The sequence below is a fragment of the Pelophylax lessonae genome, assembly GCF_965119305.1.
Source record: "Pelophylax lessonae genome assembly, chromosome: 8".
Lineage (NCBI taxonomy): Eukaryota > Metazoa > Chordata > Amphibia > Anura > Ranidae > Pelophylax > Pelophylax lessonae.
The window spans coordinates 120,050,954-120,072,636 of NC_138775.1; positions in this window are offsets into that span (position 1 = coordinate 120,050,954).

Sequence of the window (21,683 nt, forward strand, 5' to 3'; positions counted from 1 at the left end):
TGAAGTTCTTTGCTGTCAGTACAAACCATGTGAGCTAATTTTTGGAACCTATACAGGCCGACACTTAAGGTTCTGTGTACTATGAAAGCCTACCGTACCTCTAGCCATCAAAAATGAAGTTCTTTGCTGTCAGTTTAAACCATGTGAGCTAATTTCTGGAGCCTATACAGGCCGACATTTTCTGTGTACGGTGAAAGCGTACCGTACCTCTAGCCATCAAAAACGAAGTTCTTTGCTGTCAGATCAAACCATGTGAGCTAATTTTTGGAGCCTATAGAGGCCGACACTTACGGTTCTGTGTACTGTGAACGCCTACTGTACCTCTAGCCATCAAAAAATAAGTGCTTTGCTGTCAGTTTAAACCATGTGAGCTAATTTTTGGAGCCTATACAGGCCGACACTTTCTGTGTACGGTGAATGCGTACCGTACCTCTAGCCATCAAACACGAAGTTCTTTGCTGTCAGTTCAAACCATGTGAGCTAATTTTTGGAGCCTATACAGGCCGACACTTTCTGTGTACGGTGAAAGCGAACCGTACCTCTAGCCATCAAAAATGAATTTCTTTGCTGTCAGTTCAAACCACGTGAGCTAATTTTTGGAGCCTATACAGGCCGACACTTACGGTTCTGTGTACTGTGAACGCCTACTGTACCTCTAGCCATCAAAAAATAAGTGCTTTGCTGTCAGTTTAAACCATGTGAGCTTATTTTTGGAGCCTATACAGGCCGACACTATCTGTGTACTGTGAACGCCTACCGTTCCTCTAGCCATCAAAAATGAAGTTCTTTGCTGTTCAAACCATGTCAGCTAATTTTTGGAGCCTATACAGGCCGGCACTTACAGTTCTGTGTACTGTGAACGCGTACCGTACCTCTAGCCATCAAAAACGAAGTTCTTTGCTGTCAGTTCAAACCATGTGAGCTAATTTCTGGAGCCTATACAGGCCGACACTTACGGTTCTGTGTACTGTGAACGCCTACTGTACCTCTAGCCATCAAAAACAAAGTTCTTTGCTGTCAGTTCAAACCATGTGAGGTAATTGTTGGAGCCTATACAGGCCGACACTATCTGTGTACTGTGAACGCCTACCGTACCTCTAGCCATTAAAAACGAAGTTCTTTCCTGTCAGTTCAAACCATGTGAGCTATTTTTTGGAGCCTATACTGGCCGACACTTACGGTTCTGTGTACTGTGAACGCCTACCGTACCTCTAGCCATCAAAAACTAAGTTCTTTGCTGTCAGTTCAAACCATGTGAGCTAATTTTTGGAACCTATACGGGCCAACACTTATGGTTCTGTGTACTGTGAACGCCTACCGTCCCTCTAGCCATCAAAAACGAAGTTCTTTGCTGTCAGTTCAAACCATGTGAGCTAATTTTTGGAGCCTATACAAGCCAACACTTTCTGTGTATGGTGAACGCGTACCGTACCTCTAGCCATCAAAAACGAAGTTCTTTGCTGTCAGTTCAAACCGTGTAAGCTCATTTTTGGAGCCTATACAGGCCGACACTTACAGTTCTGTGTACTGTGATTGCCTACCTTACCTCTAGCCATCAAAAACGAAGTTCTTTGCTGTTAGTTCAAACCATGTGAGCTAATTTTTGGAGCCTATACAGGCCGACACTTACGGTTCTGTGTACTGTGAATGCCTACCGTACCTCTAGCCATCAAAAACGAAATTCTTTGCTGTCAGTTTAAACCATGTGAGCTAATTTTTGGAGCCTATACAGGCCGACACTATCTGTGTACTGTGAACGCCTACCGTACCTCTAGCCATCGAAGACAAAGTTCTTTGCTGTTAGTTCAAACCATGTGAGCTATTTTTTGGAGCCTATACAGGCCGACACTTACGGTTCTGTGTACTGTGAACGCCTACCGTCCCTCTAGCCATCAAAAACGAAGTTCTTTGCTGTCAGTTCAAACCATGTGAGCTAATGTTTCGAGCCTATACAGGCCGACACTTTCTGTGTGAAGATGCGCCCCAAAAATTTGGAAGGTGTATCTCACACGTACCGATACAGACTATGCCGCAATTTAATTTTTTTTACCCCAAAAGGGTTTAGATTGAACAGCAGAATAGAAAATATGATATAAAAAGGTGTATCTCACACGTACAAACCCAGACTAGGCCCCGATTACAATTTTTTGTACCCTAAAGGCAGGATGAGGTGAGGAAGAGGAGTAGGAGGAGTTCGGAACAGGAGGCAAACTGAAGCACCCTGCAATCCTCGGCGGTGGAAGATGCGCCCCAAAAATTTGGAAGGTGTATCTCACACGTACCGATACAGACTATGCCGCAATTTAATTTTTTTTTACCCCAAAAGGGTGTAGATTGAATAGCGGAATAGAAAATATGATATAAAAAGGTGTATCTCACACATACAAACCCAGACTAGGCCCCGATTACAATTTTTTGTACACTAAAGGCAGGATGAGGAGTAGGAGGAGTTCGGAACAGGAGGCAAACTGAAGCACCCTGCAATCCTCGGCGGTGGAAGATGCGCCCCAAAAATTTGGTAGATGTTTCTAACACGTACCGATACAGACTATGCCGCAATTTAATTTTTTTTACCCCAAAAGGGTGTAGATTGAATAGCAGAATAGAAAATACGATATAAAAAGGTGTATCTCACACGTACAAACCCAGACTAGGCCCCGATTACAATTTTTTGTACCCTAAAGGCAGGATGAGGATGAGGAAGAGGAGTAGGAGGAGTTCGGAACAGGAGGCAAACTGAAGCACCCTGCAATCCTCGGCGCTGTAAGATGCGCTCAAAAAATTTGAAAGGTGTATCTCACACGTACCGATACAGACTATGCCGCAATTAAATTTTTTTTACCCCAAAAGGGTGTAGATTGAATAGCGGAATAGAAAATATGATATAAAAAGGTGTATCTCACACGTACAAACCCAGACTAGGCCCCGATTACAATTTTTTGTACCCTAAAGGCAGGATGAGGAGTGGGAGGAGTTCAGAACAGGAGGCAAACTGAAGCACCCTGCAATCCTCGGTGGTGGAAGATGCGCCCCAAAAATTTGGAAGGTGTACCTCACACGTACCGATACAGACTATGCCACAATTTAATTTTTTTACCCCAAAAGGGTGTAGATTGAATAGCAGAATAGAAAATATGATATAAAAAGGTTTATCTCACATGTACAAACCCAGAATAGGCTCCGATTACAATTTGTTGTACCCTAAAGGCTGGATGAGGAGTAGGAGGAGTTCGGAACAGGAGGCAAACTGAAGCACCCTGCAATCCTCGGCGGTGGAAGATGCGCCCCAAAAATTTGGAAGGTTTATCTCACACATACCGATACAGACTATGCCGCAATTTAATTTTTTTTACCCCAAAAGGGTGTAGATTGAATAGCGGAATTGAAAATATGATATAAAAAGGTGTATCTCACACGTACAAACCGAGACTAGGCCCCGATTACAACTTTCTGTACCCTAAAGGCAGGATGAGGAGAGGGAGGAGTTCGGAACATAAGGCAAACTGAAGCACCCTGCAATCCTCGGCGGTGGAAGATGCACCCCAAAAATTTGGAAGGAGTTCCTCACACGTACCGATACAGACTATGCCACAATTTAATTTTTTTTACCCCAAAAGGTTGTAGATTGAATAGCAGAATAGAAAATATGATATAAAAAGGTGTATCTCACATGTACAAACCCAGAATAGGCCCCGATTACAATTTGTTGTACCCTAAAGGCTGGATGAGGAGTAGGAGGAGTTCGGAACAGGAGGCAAACTGAAGCACCCTGCAATCCTCGGCGGTGGAAGATGCGCCCCCAAAAATTTGGAAGGTGTATCTCACACGTACAAACCCAGACTAGGCCCCGATTACAATTTTTTGTACCCTAAAGGCAGGATGAGGAGTAGGAGGAGTTCGGAACAGGAGGAAAACTGAAGCACCCTGCAATCCTCGGCGCTGTAAGATGCGCTCAAAAAATTTGAAAGGTGTATCTCACACGTACCGATACAGACTATGCCGCAATTTAATTTTTTTTACCCCAAAAGGGTGTAGATTGAATAGCGGAATAGAAAATATGATATAAAAAGGTGTATCTCACACGTACAAACCCAGACTAGGCCCCGATTACAATTTTTTGTACCCTAAAGGCAGGATGAGGAGTAGCAGGAGTTCGGAACAGGAGGCAAACTGAAGAACCCTGCAATCCTCGGCGGTGGAAGATGCGCCCCAAAAATTTGGAAGGTGTATCTCACACGTACCGATACAGACTATGCCGCAATTTAATTTTTTTTTACCCCAAAAGGGTGTAGATTGAATAGCAGAATAGAAAATATGATATAAAAAGGTGTATCTCACACGTACAAACCCAGACTAGGCCCCGATTACAATTTTTTGTACCCTAAAGGCAAGATGAGGAGCAGCAGGAGTTTGGAACAGGAGGCAAACTGAAGCACCCTGCAATCCTCGGCGGTGGAAGATGCGCCCCAAAAATTTGGAAGATGTATCTCACACGTACCGATACAGACTATGCCGCAACTTAATTTTTTAACCCCAAAAGGATGTAGATTTAAAAACGGAATAGAAAATATGATATAAAAAGGTGTATCTCACACGTACAAACCCAGACTAGGCCCCGATTACAATTTTTTGTACACTAAAGGCAGGATGAGGAGTAGGAGGAGTTCGGAACAGGAGGCAAACTGAAGCACTCTGCAATCCTCGGCAGGGGAAGATGCGCCCCAAAAATTTGGAAGGTGTATCTCACACGTACCGATACAGACTATGCAGCAATTTAATTTTTTTTACCCCAAAAGGGTGTAGATTGAATAGCAGAATAGAAAATATGATATAAAAAGGTGTATCTCACACGTACAAACCCAGACTAGGCCCCGATTAAAATTTTTTGTACCCTAAAGGTAGGATGAGGAGTAGGAGGAGTTCGGAATAGGAGGCAAACTGAAGCACCCTGCAATCCTCGGAGGTGGAAGATGCGCCCCAAAAATTTGGAAGATGTATCTCACACGTACCAATACAGACTATGCCGCAATTTAATTTTTTTTACCCCAAAAGGGTGTAGATTGAATAGCGGAATAGAAAATATGATATAAAAAATTGTATCTCACACGTACAGACCCAGAATAGGCCCTGATTACAATTTGTTGTACCCTAAAGGCTGGATGAGGAGTAGGAGGAGTTCGGAACAGGAGGCAAACTGAAGCACCCTGCAATCCTCGGCGGTGGAAGATGCGCCCCAAAAATTTGGAAGGTTTATCTCACACATACCGATACAGACTATGCCGCAATTTAATTTTTTTTACCCCAAAAGGGTGTAGATTGAATAGCAGAATAGAAAATATGATATAAAAAGGTGTATCTCACACATACAAACCCAGACTAGGCCCCGATTACAATTTTTTGTACCCTAAAGGCAGGATGAGGAGTAGCAGGAGTTCGGAACCGGAGGCAAACAGAAGCACCCTGCAATCCTCGGCGGTGGAAGATGCGCCCCAAAAATTTGGAAGATGTATCTCACACGTACCGATACAGACTATGCCGCAACTTAATTTTTTTACCCCAAAAGGGTGTAGATTTAATAACGGAATAGAAAATATGATATAAAAAGGTGTATCTCACACGTACAAACCCAGACTAGGCCCCGATTACAATTTTTTGTACCCTAAAGGCAGGATGAGGATGAGGAAGAGGAGAAGGAGGAGTTTGGAACAGGAGGCAAACTGAAGCACCCTGCAATCCTCGGCGCTGTAAGATGCGCTCAAAAAATTTGAAAGGTGTATCTCACACGTACCGATACAGACTATGCCGCAATTTAATTTTTTTTACCCCAAAAGGGTGTAGATTGAATAGCGGAATAGAAAATATGATATAAAAAGGTGTATCTCACACGTACAAACCCAGACTAGGCCCCGATTAAAATTTTTTGTACCCTAAAGGCAGGATGAGGAGTAGGAGGAGTTCGGAACAGGAGGCAAACTGAAGCACCCTGCAATCCTCGGAGGTGGAAGATGCGCCCCAAAAATTTGGAAGGTGTATCTCACACGTAGCGATACAGACTATGCCACAATTTAATTTTTTTTACCCCAAAAGGGTGTAGATTGAATAGTAGAATAGAAAATATGATATAAAAAGGTGCATCTCACACGTACAAACCCAGAATAGGCCCCGATTACAATTTGTTGTACCCTAAAGGCTGGATGAGGAGTAGGAGGAGTTCGGAACAGGAGGCAAACTGAAGCACCCTGCAATCCTCGGCGGTGGAAGATGCGCCCCAAAAATTAGGAAGGTTTATCTCACACATACCGATACAGACTATGCCGCAATTTATTTTTTTTTACCCCAAAAGGGTGTAGATTGAATAGCGGAATAGAAAATATGATATAAAAGGTGTATCTCACACGTACAAACCCAGACTAGGCCCCGATTACAACTTTTTGTACCCTAAAGGCAGGATGAGGAGAGGGAGGAGTTCGGAACATAAGGCAAACTGAAGCACCCTGCAATCCTCGGCGGTGGAAGATGCACCCCAAAATTTGGAAGGAGTACCTCACACGTACCGATACAGACTATGCCACAATTTAATTTTTTTTACCCCAAAAGGTTGTAGATTGAATAGCAGAATAGAAAATATGATATAAAAAGGTGTATCTCACACGTACAAACCCAGAATAGGCCCCGATTACAATTTGTTGTACCCTAAAGGCTGGATGAGGAGTAGGAGGAGTTCGGAACAGGAGGCAAACTGAAGCACCCTGCAATCCTTGGCGGTGGAAGATGCGCCCCAAAAATTTGGAAGGAGTACCTCACACGTACCGATACAGACTATGCCACAATTTCATTTTTTTTACCCCAAAAGGTTGTAGATTGAATAGCAGAATAGAAAATATGATATAAAAAGGTGTATCTCACAAGTACAAACCTAGAATAGGCCCCGATTACAATTTGTTGTACCCTAAAGGCTGAATGAGGAGTAGGAGGAGTTCGGAACAGGAGGCAAACTGAAGCACCCTGCAATCCTCGGCGGTGGAAGATGCGCCCCAAAAATTTGAAAGGTGTATCTCACACGTACCGATACAGACTATGCCGCAATTTAATTTTTTTTACCCCAAAAGGGTGTAGATTGAATAGCAGAATAGAAAATATGATACAAAAAGGTGTATCTCACACGTACAAACCCAGACTAGGCCCCGATTTCAATTTTTTGTACCCTAAAGGCAGGATGAGGATGAGGAAGAGGTGTAGGAGGAGTTCGGAACAGGAGGCAAACTGAAGCACCCTGCAATCCTCGGCGCTGTAAGATGCGCTCAAAAAATTTGAAAGGTGTATCTCACACGTACCGATACAGACTATGCCGCAATTTAAATTTTTTTACCCCGAAAGGGTGTAGATTGAATAGCGGAATAGAAAATATGATATAAAAAGGTGTATCTCACACGTACAAACCAAGACTAGGCCCCGATTAAAATTTTTTGTACCCTAAAGGCAGGATGAGGAGTAGCAGGAGTTCGGAACCGGAGGCAAACAGAAGCACCCTGCAATCCTCGGCGGTGGAAGATGCGCCCCAAAAATTTGGAAGATGTATCTCACACGTACCGATACAGACTATGCCGCAACTTAATTTTTTTACCCCAAAAGGGTGTAGATTTAATAACGGAATAGAAAATATGATATAAAAAGGTGTATCTCACACGTACAAACCCAGACTAGGCCCCGATTACAATTTTTTGTACCCTAAAGGCAGGATGAGGATGAGGAAGTGGAGAAGGAGGAGTTTGGAACAGGAGGCAAACTGAAGCACCCTGCAATCCTCGGCTCTGTAAGATGCGCTCAAAAAATTTGAAAGGTGTATCTCACACGTACCGATACAGACTATGCCGCAATTTAATTTTTTTTACCCCAAAAGGGTGTAGATTGAATAGCGGAATAGAAAATATGATATAAAAAGGTGTATCTCACACGTACAAACCCAGACTAGGCCCCGATTAAAATTTTTTGTACCCTAAAGGCAGGATGAGGAGTAGGAGGAGTTCGGAACAGGAGGCAAACTGAAGCACCCTGCAATCCTCGGAGGTGGAAGATGCGCCCCAAAAATTTGGAAGGTGTATCTCACACGTAGCGATACAGACTATGCCACAATTTAATTTTTTTTACCCCAAAAGGGTGTAGATTGAATAGTAGAATAGAAAATATGATATAAAAAGGTGCATCTCACACGTACAAACCCAGAATAGGCCCCGATTACAATTTGTTGTACCCTAAAGGCTGGATGAGGAGTAGGAGGAGTTCGGAACAGGAGGCAAACTGAAGCACCCTGCAATCCTCGGCGGTGGAAGATGCGCCCCAAAAATTAGGAAGGTTTATCTCACACATACCGATACAGACTATGCCGCAATTTAATTTTTTTTACCCCAAAAGGGTGTAGATTGAATAGCGGAATAGAAAATATGATATAAAAGGTGTATCTCACACGTACAAACCCAGACTAGGCCCCGATTACAACTTTTTGTACCCTAAAGGCAGGATGAGGAGAGGGAGGAGTTCGGAACATAAGGCAAACTGAAGCACCCTGCAATCCTCGGCGGTGGAAGATGCACCCCAAAAATTTGGAAGGAGTACCTCACACGTACCGATACAGACTATGCCACAATTTAATTTTTTTTACCCCAAAAGGTTGTAGATTGAATAGCAGAATAGAAAATATGATATAAAAAGGTGTATCTCACACGTACAAACCCATAATAGGCCCCGATTACAATTTGTTGTACCCTAAAGGCTGGATGAGGAGTAGGAGGAGTTCGGAACAGGAGGCAAACTGAAGCACCCTGCAATCCTTGGCGGTGGAAGATGCGCCCCAAAAATTTGGAAGGAGTACCTCACACGTACCGATACAGACTATGCCACAATTTCATTTTTTTTACCCCAAAAGGTTGTAGATTGAATAGCAGAATAGAAAATATGATATAAAAAGGTGTATCTCACACGTACAAACCTAGAATAGGCCCCGATTACAATTTGTTGTACCCTAAAGGCTGAATGAGGAGTAGGAGGAGTTCGGAACAGGAGGCAAACTGAAGCACCCTGCAATCCTCGGCGGTGGAAGATGCGCCCCAAAAATTTGAAAGGTGTATCTCACACGTACCGATACAGACTATGCCGCAATTTAATTTTTTTACCCCAAAAGGGTGTAGATTGAATAGCAGAATAGAAAATATGATATAAAAAGGTGTATCTCACACGTACAAACCCAGACTAGGCCCCGATTTCAATTTTTTGTACCCTAAAGGCAGGATGAGGATGAGGAAGAGGTGTAGGAGGAGTTCGGAACAGGAGGCAAACTGAAGCACCCTGCAATCCTCGGCGCTGTAAGATGCGCTCAAAAAATTTGAAAGGTGTATCTCACACGTACCGATACAGACTATGCCGCAATTTAATTTTTTTTACCCCGAAAGGGTGTAGATTGAATAGCGGAATAGAAAATATGATATAAAAAGGTGTATCTCACACGTACAAACCAAGACTAGGCCCCGATTAAAATTTTTTGTACCCTAAAGGCAGGATGAGGAGTAGGAGGAGTTCGGAACAGGAGGCAAACTGAAGCACCCTGCAATCCTCGGAGGTGGAAGATGCGCCCCAAAAATTTGGAAGGTGTATCTCACACGTACCAATACAGACTATGCCGCAATTTAATTTTTTTTACCCCAAAAGGGTGTAGATTGAATAGCGGAATAGAAAATATGATATAAAAAAGTGTATCTCACACGTACAAACCCAGAATAGGCCCCGATTACAATTTGTTGTACCCTAAAGGCTGGATGAGGAGTAGGAGGAGTTCGGAACAGGAGGCAAACTGAAGCACCCTGCAATCCTCGGCGGTGGAAGATGCGCCCCAAAAATTTGGAAGGTTTATCTCACACATACCGATACAGACTATGCCGCAATTTAATTTTTTTTACCCCAAAAGGGTGTAGATTGAATAGCAGAATAGAAAATATGATATAAAAAGGTGTATCTCACACGTACAAACCCAGACTAGGCCCCGATTAAAATTTTTTGTACCCTAAAGGCAGGATGAGGAGTAGGAGGAGTTCGGAAAAGGAGGCAAACTGAAGCACCCTGCAATCCTCGGAGGTGGAAGATGCGCCCCAAAAATTTGGAAGGTGTATCTCACACGTACCAATACAGACTATGCCGCAATTTAATTTTTTTTACCCCAAAAGGGTGTAGATTGAATAGCGGAATAGAAAATATGATATAAAAAAGTGTATCTCACACGTACAAACCCAGAATAGGCCCCGATAACAATTTGTTGTACCCTAAAGGCTGGATGAGGAGTAGGAGGAGTTCGGAACAGGAGGCAAACTGAAGCACCCTGCAATCCTCGGCGGTGGAAGATGCGCCCCAAAAATTTGGAAGGTTTATCTCACACATACCGATACAGACTATGCCGCAATTTAATTTTTTTTACCCCAAAAGGGTGTAGATTGAATAGCGGAATAGAAAATATGATATAAAAAGGTGTATCTCACACGTACAAACCCAGACTAGGCCCCGATTAAAATTTTTTGTACCCTAAAGGCAGGATGAGGAGTAGGAGGAGTTCGGAACAGGAGGCAAACTGAAGCACCCTGCAATCCTCGGAGGTGGAAGATGCGCCCCAAAAATTTGGAAGGTGTATCTCACACGTAGCGATACAGACTATGCCACAATTTAATTTTTTTTACCCCAAAAGGGTGTAGATTGAATAGTAGAATAGAAAATATGATATAAAAAGGTGCATCTCACACGTACAAACCCAGAATAGGCCCCGATTACAATTTGTTGTACCCTAAAGGCTGGATGAGGAGTAGGAGGAGTTTGGAACAGGAGGCAAACTGAAGCACCCTGCAATCCTCGGCGGTGGAAGATGCGCCCCAAAAATTAGGAAGGTTTATCTCACACATACCGATACAGACTATGCCGCAATTTAATTTTTTTTACCCCAAAAGGGTGTAGATTGAATAGCGGAATAGAAAATATGATATAAAAGGTGTATCTCACACGTACAAACCCAGACTAGGCCCCGATTACAACTTTTTGTACCCTAAAGGCAGGATGAGGAGAGGGAGGAGTTCGGAACATAAGGCAAACTGAAGCACCCTGCAATCCTCGGCGGTGGAAGATGCACCCCAAAAATTTGGAAGGAGTACCTCACACGTACCGATACAGACTATGCCACAATTTAATTTTTTTTACCCCAAAAGGTTGTAGATTGAATAGCAGAATAGAAAATATGATATAAAAAGGTGTATCTCACACGTACAAACCCATAATAGGCCCCGATTACAATTTGTTGTACCCTAAAGGCTGGATGAGGAGTAGGAGGAGTTCGCAACAGGAGGCAAACTGAAGCACCCTGCAATCCTTGGCGGTGGAAGATGCGCCCCAAAAATTTGGAAGGAGTACCTCACACGTACCGATACAGACTATGCCACAATTTCATTTTTTTTACCCCAAAAGGTTGTAGATTGAATAGCAGAATAGAAAATATGATATAAAAAGGTGTATCTCACACGTACAAACCTAGAATAGGCCCCGATTACAATTTGTTGTACCCTAAAGGCTGAATGAGGAGTAGGAGGAGTTCGGAACAGGAGGCAAACTGAAGCACCCTGCAATCCTCGGCGGTGGAAGATGCGCCCCAAAAATTTGAAAGGTGTATCTCACACGTACCGATACAGACTATGCCGCAATTTAATTTTTTTACCCCAAAAGGGTGTAGATTGAATAGCAGAATAGAAAATATGATATAAAAAGGTGTATCTCACACGTACAAACCCAGACTAGGCCCCGATTTCAATTTTTTGTACCCTAAAGGCAGGATGAGGATGAGGAAGAGGTGTAGGAGGAGTTCGGAACAGGAGGCAAACTGAAGCACCCTGCAATCCTCGGCGCTGTAAGATGCGCTCAAAAAATTTGAAAGGTGTATCTCACACGTACCGATACAGACTATGACGCAATTTAATTTTTTTTACCCCGAAAGGGTGTAGATTGAATAGCGGAATAGAAAATATGATATAAAAAGGTGTATCTCACACGTACAAACCAAGACTAGGCCCCGATTAAAATTTTTTGTACCCTAAAGGCAGGATGAGGAGTAGGAGGAGTTCGGAACAGGAGGCAAACTGAAGCACCCTGCAATCCTCGGAGGTGGAAGATGCGCCCCAAAAATTTGGAAGGTGTATCTCACACGTACCAATACAGACTATGCCGCAATTTAATTTTTTTTACCCCAAAAGGGTGTAGATTGAATAGCGGAATAGAAAATATGATATAAAAAAGTGTATCTCACACGTACAAACCCAGAATAGGCCCCGATTACAATTTGTTGTACCCTAAAGGCTGGATGAGGAGTAGGAGGAGTTCGGAACAGGAGGCAAACTGAAGCACCCTGCAATCCTCGGCGGTGGAAGATGCGCCCCAAAAATTTGGAAGGTTTATCTCACACATACCGATACAGACTATGCCGCAATTTAATTTTTTTTACCCCAAAAGGGTGTAGATTGAATAGCAGAATAGAAAATATGATATAAAAAGGTGTATCTCACACGTACAAACCCAGACTAGGCCCCGATTAAAATTTTTTGTACCCTAAAGGCAGGATGAGGAGTAGGAGGAGTTCGGAACAGGAGGCAAACTGAAGCACCCTGCAATCCTCGGAGGTGGAAGATGCGCCCCAAAAATTTGGAAGGTGTATCTCACACGTACCAATACAGACTATGCCGCAATTTAATTTTTTTTACCCCAAAAGGGTGTAGATTGAATAGCGGAATAGAAAATATGATATAAAAAAGTGTATCTCACACGTACAAACCCAGAATAGGCCCCGATTACAATTTGTTGTACCCTAAAGGCTGGATGAGGAGTAGGAGGAGTTCGGAACAGGAGGCAAACTGAAGCACCCTGCAATCCTCGGCGGTGGAAGATGCGCCCCAAAAATTTGGAAGGTTTATCTCACACATACCGATACAGACTATGCCGCAATTTAATTTTTTTTACCCCAAAAGGGTGTAGATTGAATAGCAGAATAGAAAATATGATATAAAAAGGTGTATCTCACACGTACAAACCCAGACTAGGCCCTGATTACAACTTTTTGTACCCTAAAGGCAGGATGAGGAGAGGGAGGAGTTCGGAACATAAGGCAAACTGAAGCACCCTGCAATCCTCGGCGGTGGAAGATGCACCCCAAAAATTTGGAAGGTGTATCTCACACGTACCGATACAGACTATGCCGCAATTTAATTTTTTTACCCCAATAGGGTGTAGATTGAATAGCAGAATAGAAAATATGATATAAAAAGGTGTATCTCACACGTACAAACCCAGACTAGGCCCCGATTACAATTTTTTGTACCCTAAAGGCAGGATGAGGATGAGGAAGAGGAGAAGGAGGAGTTCGGAACAGGAGGCAAACTGAAGCACCTTGCAATCCTCGGCGCTGTAAGATGCGCTCAAAAAATTTGAAAGATGTATCTCACACGTACCGATACAGACTATGCCGCAATTTAATTTTTTTTACCCCAAAAGGGTGTAGATTGAATAGCGGAATAGAAAATATGATATAAAAAGGTATATCTCACACGTACAAACCAAGACTAGGCCCCGATTAAAATTTTTTGTACCCTAAAGGCAGGATGAGGAGTAGGAGGAGTTCGGAACAGGAGGCAAACTGAAGCACCCTGCAATCCTCGGAGGTGGAAGATGCGCCCCAAAAATTTGGAAGGTGTATCTCACACGTACCAATACAGACTATGCCGCAATTTAATTTTTTTACCCCAAAAGGGTGTAGATTGAATAGCAGAATAGAAAATATGATATAAAAAGGTGTATCTCACACGTACAAACCCAGACTAGGCCCTGATTACAACTTTTTGTACCCTAAAGGCAGGATGAGGAGAGGGAGGAGTTCGGAACATAAGGCAAACTGAAGCACCCTGCAATCCTCGGCGGTGGAAGATGCACCCCAAAAATTTCGAAGGAGTACCTCACACGTACCGATACAGACTATGCCACAATTTAATTTTTTTTACCCCAAAAGGTTGTAGATTGAATAGCAGAATAGAAAATATGATATAAAAAGGTGTATCTCACACGTACAAACCCAGAATAGGCCCCGATTACAATTTGTTGTAGCCTAAAGGCTGGATGAGGAGTAGGAGGAGTTCGGAAAAGGAGGCAAACTGAAGCACCCTGCAATCCTCGGCGGTGGAAGATGCGCCCCAAAAATTTGGAAGGAGTACCTCACACGTACCGATACAGACTATGCCACAATTTCATTTTTTTTACCCCAAAAGGTTGTAGATTGAATAGCAGAATAGAAAATATGATATAAAAAGGTGTATCTCACACGTACAAACTCAGAATAGGCCCCGATTACTATTTGTTGTACCCTAAAAGCTGAATGAGGAGTAGGAGGAGTTCAGAACAGGAGGCAAACTGAAGCACCCTGCAATCCTCGGCGGTGGAAGATGCGCCCCAAAAATATGGAAGGTGTATCTCACACGTACAAACCTAGACTAGGCCCCGATTTCAATTTTTTGTACCCTAAAGGCAGGATGAGGATGAGGAAGAGGTGTAGGAGGAGTTCGGAACAGGAGGCAAACTGAAGCACCCTGCAATCCTTGGCGCTGTAAGATGCGCTCAAAAAATTTAAAAGGTGTATCTCACACGTACCGATACAGACTATGCCGCAATTTAATTTTTTTTTACCCCAAAAGGGTGTAGATTGAATAGCGGAATAGAAAATATGATATAAAAAAGTGTATCTCACACGCACAAACCCAGACTAGGCCCCGATTACAATTTTTTGTACCCTAAAGGCAGGATGAGGAGTAGCAGGAGTTCGGAACAGGAGGCAAACTGAAGCATCCTGCAATCCTCGGCGGTGGAAGATGCGCCCCAAAAATTTGGAAGGTGTATCTCACACGTACCGATACAGGCTATGCCACAATTTAATTTTTTTACCCCAAAAGGGTGTAGATTGAATAGCAGAATAGAAAATATGATATAAAAAGGTGTATCTCACACGTACAAACCCAGAATAGGCCCCGATTACAATTTGTTGTACCCTAAAGGCTGGATGAGGAGTAGGAGGAGTTCGGAACAGGAGGCAAACTGAAGCACCCTGCAATCCTCGGCGGTGGAAGATGCGCCCCAAAAATTTGGAAGGTTTATCTCACACATACCGATACAGACTATTCGCAATTTAATTTTTTTTACCCCAAAAGGGTGTAGATTGAATAGCGGAATAGAAAATATGATATAAAAAGGTGTATCTCACACGTACAAACCCAGACTAGGCCCCGATTACAACTTTTTGTACCCTAAAGGCAGGATGAGGAGAGGGAGGAGTTCGGAACATAAGGCAAACTGAAGCACCCTGCAATCCTCGGCGGTGGAAGATGCACCCCAAAAATTTGGAAGGAGTACCTCACACGTACCGATACAGACTATGCCACAATTTATTTTTTTTTACCCCAAAAGGTTGTAGATTGAATAGCAGAATAGAAAATATGATATAAAAAGGTGTATCTCACACGTACAAACCCAGACTAGGCCCCGATTACAATTTGTTGTACCCTAAAGGCTGGATGAGGAGTAGGAGGAGTTCGGAACAGGAGGCAAACTGAAGCACCCTGCAATCCTCGGCGGTGGAAGATGCGCCCCAAAAATTTGGAAGGAGTACCTCACACGTACCGATACAGACTATGCCACAATTTAATTTTTTTTACCCCAAAAGGTTGTAGATTGAATAGCAGAATAGAAAATATGATATAAAAAGGTGTATCTCACACGTACAAACCTAGAATAGGCCCCGATTACAATTTTTTGTACCCTAAAGGCTGAATGAGGAGTAGGAGGAGTTCGGAACAGGAGGCAAACTGAAGCACCCTGCAATCCTCGGCGGTGGAAGATGCGCCCCAAAAATTTGAAAGGTGTATCTCACACGTACCGATACAGACTATGCCGCAATTTAATTTTTTTACCCCAAAAGGGTGTAGATTGAATAGCAGAATAGAAAATATGATATAAAAAGGTGTATCTCACACGTACAAACCCAGACTAGGCCCCGATTTCAATTTTTTGTACCCTAAAGGCAGGATGAGGATGAGGAAGAGGTGTAGGAGGAGTTCGGAACAGGAGGCAAACTGAAGCACCCTGCAATCCTCGGCGCTGTAAGATGCGCTCAAAAAATTTGAAAGGTGTATCTCACACGTACCGATACAGACTATGCCGCAATTTAATTTTTTTTACCCCGAAAGGGTGTAGATTGAATAGCGGAATAGAAAATATGATATAAAAAAGTATCTCACACGTACAAACCCAGACTAGGCCCCGATTACAATTTGTTGTACCCTAAAGGCTGGATGAGGAGTAGGAAGAGTTCGGAACAGGAGGCAAACTGAAGCACCCTGCAATCCTCGGCGGTGGAAGATGCGCCCCAAAAATTTGGAAGGTGTATCTCACACGTACCAATACAGACTATGCCGCAATTTAATTTTTTTTACCCCAAAAGGGTGTAGATTGAATAGCGGAATAGAAAATATGATATAAAAAAGTGTATCTCACACGTACAAACCCAGACTAGGCCCCGATTACAATTTGTTGTACCCTAAAGTCTGGATGAGGAGTAGGAAGAGTTCGGAACAGGAGGCAAACTGAAGCACCCTGCAATCCTCGGCGGTGGAAGATGCGCCCCAAAAATTTGGAAGCTGTATCTCACACGTACCAATACAGACTATGCCGCAATTTAATTTTTTTTACCCCAAAAGGGTGTAGATTGAATAGCGGAATAAAAAATATGATATAAAAAAGTGTATCTCACACGTACAAACCCAGACTAGGCCCCGATTACAATTTGTTGTACCCTAAAGGCTGGATGAGGAGTAGGAAGAGTTCGGAACAGGAGGCAAACTGAAGCACCCTGCAATCCTCGGCGGTGGAAGATGCGCCCCAAAAATTTGGAAGCTGTATCTCACACGTACCAATACAGACTATGCCGCAATTTAATTTTTTTTACCCCAAAAGGGTGTAGATTGAATAGCGGAATAGAAAATATGATATAAAAAAGTGTATCTCACACGTACAAACCCAGACTAGGCCCCGATTACAATTTTTTTTACCCTAAAGGCAGGATGAGGATGAGGAAGAGGAGTAGGAGGAGTTCGGAACAGGAGGCAAACTGAAGCACCCTGCAATCCTCGGCGCTGTAAGATGCGCTCAAAAAATTTGAAAGGTGTATCTCACACGTACCAATACAGACTATGCCGCAATTTAATTTTTTTACCCCAAAAGGGTGTAGATTGAATAGCGGAATAGAAAATATGATATAAAAAAGTGTATCTCACACGTACAAACCCAGACTAGGCCCCGATTACAATTTTTTGTACCCTAAAGGCAGGATGAGGAGTAGGAGGAGTTCGGAACAGGAGGCAAACTGAAGCACCCTGCAATCCTCGGCGGTGGAAGATGCGCCCCAAAAATTTGGAAGCTGTATCTCACACGTACCAATACAGACTATGCCGCAATTTAATTTTTTTACCCCAAAAGGGTGTAGATTGAATAGCGGAATAGAAAATATGATATAAAAAAGTGTATCTCACACGTACAAACCCAGACTAGGCCCCGATTACAATTTGTTGTACCCTAAAGGCTGGATGAGGAGTAGGAAGAGTTCGGAACAGGAGGCAAACTGAAGCACCCTGCAATCCTCGGCGGTGGAAGATGCGCCCCAAAAATTTGGAAGCTGTATCTCACACGTACCAATACAGACTATGCCGCAATTTAATTTTTTTTACCCCAAAAGGGTGTAGATTGAATAGCGGAATAGAAAATATGATATAAAAAAGTGTATCTCACACGTACAAACCCAGACTAGGCCCCGATTACAATTTGTTGAACCCTAAAGGCTGGATGAGGAGTAGGAAGAGTTCGGAACAGGAGGCAAACTGAAGCACCCTGCAATCCTCGGCGGTGGAAGATGCGCCCTAAAAATTTGGAAGGTGTATCTCACACGTACCAATACAGACTATGCCGCAATTTAATTTTTTTACCCCAAAAGGGTGTAGATTGAATAGCGGAATAGAAAATATGATATAAAAAAAGTGTATCTCACACGTACAAACCCAGACTAGGCCCCGATTACAATTTGTTGTACCCTAAAGGCTGGATGAGGAGTAGGAAGAGTTCGGAACAGGAGGCAAACTGAAGCACCCTGCAATCCTCGGCGGTGGAAGATGCACCCCAAAAATTTGGAAGGTTTATCTTACCTAAACCCATACAGACTATGCCGCAATTTAATTTTTTTTACCCCAAAAGGGTGTAGATTGAATAGCGGAATAGAAAATATGATATAAAAAAGTGTATCTCACACGTACAAACCCAGACTAGGCCCCGATTACAATTTGTTGTACCCTAAAGCCTGGATGAGGAGTAGGAGGAGTTCGGAACAGGAGGCAAACTGAAGCACCCTGCAATCCTCGGCGGTGGAAGATGCGCCCCAAAAATTTGGAAGGTGTATCTCATACGTACCGATACAGACTATGCCGCAACTTAATTTTTTTCATCCCAAAAGGGTGTAGATTTAAGAACGGAATAGAAAATATGATACAAAAAGGTGTATCTCACACGTACAAACCCAGACTAGGCCCCGATTACAATTTTTTGTACACTAAAGGCAGGATGACGAGTAGGAGGAGTTCGGAACAGGAGGCAATCCTCGGCGGTGGAAGATGCGCCCCAAAAATTTGGAAGGTGTATCTCACACATACCGATACAGACTATGCCGCAATTTTATTTTTTTTACCCCGAAAGGGTGTAGATTGAATAGCAGAATAGAAAATATGATATAAAAAGGTGTATCTCACACGTACAAACCCAGACTAGGCCCCGATTACAATTTTTTGTACCCTAAAGGCAGGATGAGGATGAGGAAGAGGAGTAGGAGGAGTTCGGAACAGGAGGCAAACTGAAGCACCCTGCAATCCTCGGCGCTGTAAGATGCGCTCAAAAAATTTGAAAGGTGTATCTCACACGTACCAATACAGACTATGCCGCAATTTAATTTTTTTACCCCAAAAGGGTGTAGATTGAATAGCGGAATAGAAAATATGATATAAAAAAGTGTATCTCACACGTACAAACCCAGACTAGGCCCCGATTACAATTTTTTGTACCCTAAAGGCAGGATGAGGAGTAGGAGGAGTTCGGAACAGGAGGCAAACTGAAGCACCCTGCTGTTGCCATATGGGTTTAGGCGTAATCTCTTACCGTGTTGTGAGGATGAGGGGTTTATGTATAAAACTCCATCAGTAATTGTAAATATATATTAATGAAAGTAGTAAAGGTACCCATTTTTGATTGCAAACTCATACTTGGGAATTTTAGTGTAGATAGATGTGCGTGAGCCAGACGGACTGGTTTTAGGAATCCATGGTAACACATTCCTTTGAAAGGCCAGCTGGCTATTGACGTGTAAACACATAAAGTGAATACCTTGTTATCTAGTCTGTGTGAATTTGATTTTTCGTATAGCCGGGAGGGAGCCAGTGAATGAACCTTATGGTGGCACCCTGCAATCTCATCTCTGGGTGTTAGACATCCTGATGCCAATAGACGAGGATGAATAGACTGACATCCCCGCCCTGAGTGGTATCCCTCCATATCAAAAGACTCTCATTAAGATATGCAATGAGGATAAGCCATCGGGGGAGGGGTAGACCACATGTCTCTAGAATAAAGATTGCATATCTTAATTAGCAATTTCAGAGCCACTCCGCAGTTATGAATAATGGCCCCCACCAACATAGAGGGGTGGTTAGAAAGAGGCGTAACTATGGGAGGGGGAAATGGTCCAATCTGGGAAGAGATAGGCCCACAGGAAATGACAAGCAAGATAGCTGAACCAATGAGAATGGCCCTATACAAGGCTATGGGATATGGGTCTATATTAGGTTCGGTGAGACAGGGTGACTTCCTGTTTTGGCATGGGAGAGCTAGAGCCATCGCTAGAGGTAATTATGGATTAAGGAGTAAGTTTACATTGTATATTTTATTTGTGTGTCGGTCATAGTGTGTGTATATGTGTATATACTCTATGCATTGTATTTGTTCAGTTAAACTAGGGAAATTATACATTGTGTAGTATGTACAATAGTTATTATTGTTGTAAATTACGTAGGCTGTGCAAACCTTATACGAATAAATAATTGTTGTGTTGAAGTTTTCACACAGTCATAGAACTCTCATTATTAACCCAAATATTGTCTGAGATAAATTAACTCTCATAGATTTTTGGTAACATAATTGGCAACCATGAAGCATTGATCAGTCTGAAAATATTTGATACAGCAAATACTAAGATTTGTGTAAGGTTATAGAGCTGGGTTTAAACTGAGGCAGTTTCCCAGTAATCTGAAGGCCACAACAATTAATCTAGGAAAAACAATGAAAAATTGTTTTAGTGGGTATTTTAGGAAAGATACACCACAGAGTTTTGTTTTTAAGAAAAAAATTTCCCATAATTATGGTTAAATATGTCAGATTAACTTTTACATACCGGTCAATGTAATTGGGAGGATATATCTTTAACGGGAAAATTTTGTTTGAAAACCACCATAGGGTGTCGTTTTTATTGCTGAGTTTTGAAAAAATTTCACAATTTCCAGTTTTTGTTTTTAAAGACACAAAGGTAGCTTGTTGCAGGCTTCCTCTGGTGGTCTTTTGTTGAGGAAAACCTTCAACAAATCGGTGCGTGGTTTTTTAAAAGTTTTTTCTGCAATTTTTAATATTTTGGTTTTTATTTTTAAAGACACAAAGGTAGCTTGTTGCAGGCTTCCTCTGTGGTCTTTTGTTGGAAAAAGGTTCAACAAATCGGTTGTTTTTAAAAGTTTTTTCTGCAATTTTTAATATTTTGGTTTTTATTTTTAAAGACACAAAGGTAGCTTGTTGCAGGCTTCCTCTGTGGTCTTTTGTTGGAAAAAGGTTCAACAAATCGGTTGTTTTTAAAAGTTTTTTCTGCAATTTTTAATATTTTGGTTTTTGTTTTTAAAGACACAAAGGTAGGTTGTTGCAGGCTTCCTCTGGGGTGCTGTTGTTGAGGAAAAAGTTCAACAAATTGGTGTTCTTGGTTTTAATAGTTTTTATTCAATTTTTTTAAATATTTTGGTCTTTTGTTATTTGTCTTTGAACTATTTTGGTTTTTGTTTTCAAGACACAAAGGACTAGCTTGATCCAGGCTTTCTATTGTGTTCTTTGTTGACAAGTTTCAACAAGTCTTAGTCGGTTTTAATTTTTAGTATTTTATTTTTGTTTTTAATCTTTGTAGTATTTTTTTTTGTTTGTGTTTTTAATAACAAACAAACTTGAGAAGCTGGTCTTTTCTTGTGTTTGGTGGTGTTGATGAAAAAGTTCAACAAGTTTTGGTAGGCTTTGTTCATCATGGTGGTCTGTTTACCTTTCTATTGTCTACCTAGAGGCTGGTTTCTGGGGAACTCCCTACTGGCTACGTGCTCTATTGTATGTGACCTATTGTGTTCCGGGTGGAGACTCAAACAAGGAAGGTGATAGATTATTGTGATAAGTATCTGTATGTCTCCAAGAATATAGAGTCACATTTTAAGTTTTCAAACTTGTTTCGTTTCTTTGTT